The following is a 3,077-nucleotide window of genomic DNA, read 5'->3' as shown; positions in this document are numbered from 1 at the left end:
CACTCTGTGCTACCTGACTTGACCAATCACACAGCGCCTGATTCTGTCACTCAATACTAGACCCCGCCTCCCTGGACCTCTGCTTTGAAAATTAGGGGGAAAAAAAAAAGCGATCGCCAAAACTTCCCCGGATTGGCTGGAGAGCGGACATGCGCAGTGATACCTGGTTGCCGTCTTGGACGCTTCCGCCTTCAGTTCTTACGCAAGCCCCAGGACATGGGAAATGGATGCTCTTCACTAATTAATTTTCATGTCCTGTCTCCATTGTTGGTTCGAGGGCGAAACTTCTACTCTTCTGGATCATTCAAAAAATTATGGAGAAGTATATCTTAATTAAAGTTTCTCCGGTATTGTGAAAGCTACCATTTACTCTGCAGCCTTATCGAAATCTTCCTTATCGAAAATACTTTTCACCCCACGCTAGTAGTTTCCCGGCATTAATAAAACCACAGAAATACTATTTTACTTTCTTTTGATGACTTCAACTACACTTCAGTGTGGCTAACTGTGATTGGTCACCTGCTATTCATATTCGTGACGTCCCCAGCGTCTGAACAGTTTGCCTCAGTTGCCATTTTTGATTTGGTCTTTATAAAGTCATGAGCTCACGATCGGAGGCCATTTTTCTTTTGGGCTGATTCTTGCGTTATCCCGGCCCTTTACCGTGTTTTGCCGCCATCTTAAATCCTGGCTCTGGCTTCAGGAGGACAGTGAAGCTTCCTCGATCATTTTGTGTTTGGGCGGTGGCTCAGTTCCCAAACGCGCGGGAGAGCCTGGGAAAAGGGAAGCAGGCTTAAAAATTGAATTCCCCCCCAGCTTCTGAAGTTTGGTTTGCGAAACTTGCTTCTTTTTTAGTGTAAGTTTCCCCAACCAGGTACTACTCCGCCTGTGGCCCTGGATAGTAACAAAGCAAACAAAGCCCGAACCCAAACCCGCCACCATCATAGGTAAGAACGTGGAGCTTCTGTCACCTGAGGTGTTCCTTCATTTGAACTGAACTGTTTGCCCATCTTCTCTCCCCGTTTTTTTTGCTTTGAGTTTTGAGTCTTTTCCGAAGCTTTCTCCCTGAGCTCGTACTTTGTTTTTATTGTTTTCAAAGACCTGCTAAACATCACAGTACAGAAAGCCCGAGCTTTAAAGCGAAAATGTTCAGGAAAATTCTTCTTTAGGACAAAATGGAGCTCAGTGCATAAGCTCGTCATTGGTGTCAAATTATGTGGTCTGCATCCATATGTACAAATAGTGCTTTTCACGGATTAGTTGGGGGGTTGACTTAATGTCATTAATTCGGTGCATTCATCGAGTACTTGTTTTAAGCCATAAAGATTCGGCAGTAAATAAATAAATTTTAAAACCCCCCCCCCCCAAAAAAAAAAGAACTATCTCATAGGCCTTAATCACCCTGACATCTACTGGGTTGGAACCAGGAACACAGTATTCAAGGAGTCTTAGCACTGCAGACTATACAAACAATTATTTGCTTTCACATTTCCCAGCCCCCTCCCCACCTTTTTGGCCTGAACTAGTAATAAATCCTGTTGACACTTATTCTTGGGTCCTAGGTATAACCATATTTGTAAGTCAATTGACTGGTGTTAAAACTAGTATTCAAGTTATTGGGCCTTATTGCTCAAAGTGTAGCCCCCCTATCGGCAGCATCAGCAGAACCTGGGTGCTTGTTAGGATGAAGCTTCAGGCCCCACCCCAGATAGTCTGAATCCTAATTTTCTGGAAGAAGTGCTCTTTAAAAGAATGCTGATTCAGGACATGGGGCTAAAGATATAGACAGTGTATTTTCAACCTGTGTTTCTTAACCATATTAATGTGTTATTACTTGTGTTATTACTTGTTTTAAATGCAGTGGATGTTAGGCATGTTTTCCTCTGATTTTAGTTCATTGACTTGATGTCATGATTCCGATTTAGCAATCCAAAAAGTTGAAAAGAGAATTTGTTAGTCTAGTATGCTTTTATGTTACCCATTTCTATCCAAAATAGAGCTTTTTCTTCAAGTTCTTTCATCCAGTTTACCACTTGTTTGCATTAATAAAAAGGTTATTACTATGCTTTCTGCTTTCTCATATCCTGTGTACATATTTTTACCTATTAAAAGTTGAACTCAAAAGTGTGCATGTGGACAGCAATTCATTATTGACTTGGAAAACTTTGGGTCATGCTTTACCAAAGCTGTTTGTGACACCTTCCTTTTTTCTTTGTTTTCCTTTAATGAGAAATCCAAATCAGGAGTTCTCAACTTTGGCTACATGTGTCAATCACCTGGGGAGCTTTTATCAGAGGCTAAGACTCACTGGATGGAATTAAGGAGCCAGTAAGGTATTTGAGAGAATAGCAAATGACATTCACGTTTCTCCTGTTTTCTGTTAGATTTTTTTTTTCTTCTCTCATGATTTTAATAAAAATGTTTACGGTTTTGGAGGCAGTGAAGAGTATTGAATTGAGAATGTGTGAACCACCTTCCCAATAACTGATCAACTTGTCATGTATTTGTTCTGAGTTCTAAACAGGTTGTCTAGCTTTTGTTTTTCTTCCATCTATTAATTAGGACAAGAATAATGAAGGTTGTGAATGATGAAGAATAATGAAGTCTTGTGAATATTTCACATTTTAATGAATATGTATATTCTTAATGTGAGAAGTATTATAGTATGATATTCAGTGCTTCCTATTTTCATTTATTTTGTATATTGTGAGTTGCAGTAGAGCAGGGTGGGCAAGGAATTGAACTCTAGATAGGCTCCCTGAGTTCAAATTTTACCTCCTCTACTTATCAGCTATGTGGCTTTATGTAGATTACCTTCAGTGCCTCAGTTCCCTTGTTAACTTAGGGTTGATGTGAGGGTTAGATTATACAAGAAAAATATTTAAAACTGTGCCTAGCACATAGCTACAATTATGTAAGTATTAACTCATTATTTTAAAATTATAATTAAATCTTTGGGGTTAGAGTTTGGATTATGTATCAAATTTACTTTGGAAAGTATTGCAGTTTTATGACTTTTCAGGATATAAACCTGTTTGAAAAAGAGAGTGACCTAAACATAGCAGACAGGGAAGAAA

General features: G+C 39.3%; 1 protein-coding gene across 5 annotated transcripts in view; it reads left to right on the top strand.

Moving 5' to 3' along the window:
- Positions 1–772: 772 nt before the first annotated feature.
- Slx4ip (SLX4 interacting protein) overlaps positions 773–3,077 on the top strand; it is a 191,895-nt gene continuing 189,590 nt past the window's right edge. For 3 of the 5 annotated variants that reach the window (XM_046433554.2, XM_046433556.2, XM_058575570.1), the window contains exon 1: positions 773–947. The gene's annotated coding sequence lies outside the window, so the exon portion shown is untranslated. Of the gene's footprint in view, positions 948–2,230; positions 2,334–3,077 lie in introns of all 5 variants that reach the window. The other 2 variants (XM_058575568.1, XM_058575569.1) reach the window with 1 other exon arrangement.

This window comes from Marmota monax, unplaced genomic scaffold (genome assembly GCF_021218885.2).
Source record: "Marmota monax isolate L192 unplaced genomic scaffold, Marmota_monax_Labrador192_F-V1.1 WCK01_AAM20220418_F8-fsc00014, whole genome shotgun sequence".
Taxonomy (NCBI): Eukaryota; Metazoa; Chordata; class Mammalia; order Rodentia; family Sciuridae; genus Marmota; species Marmota monax.
This window is presented reverse-complemented; position numbering and strand designations above follow the sequence as displayed.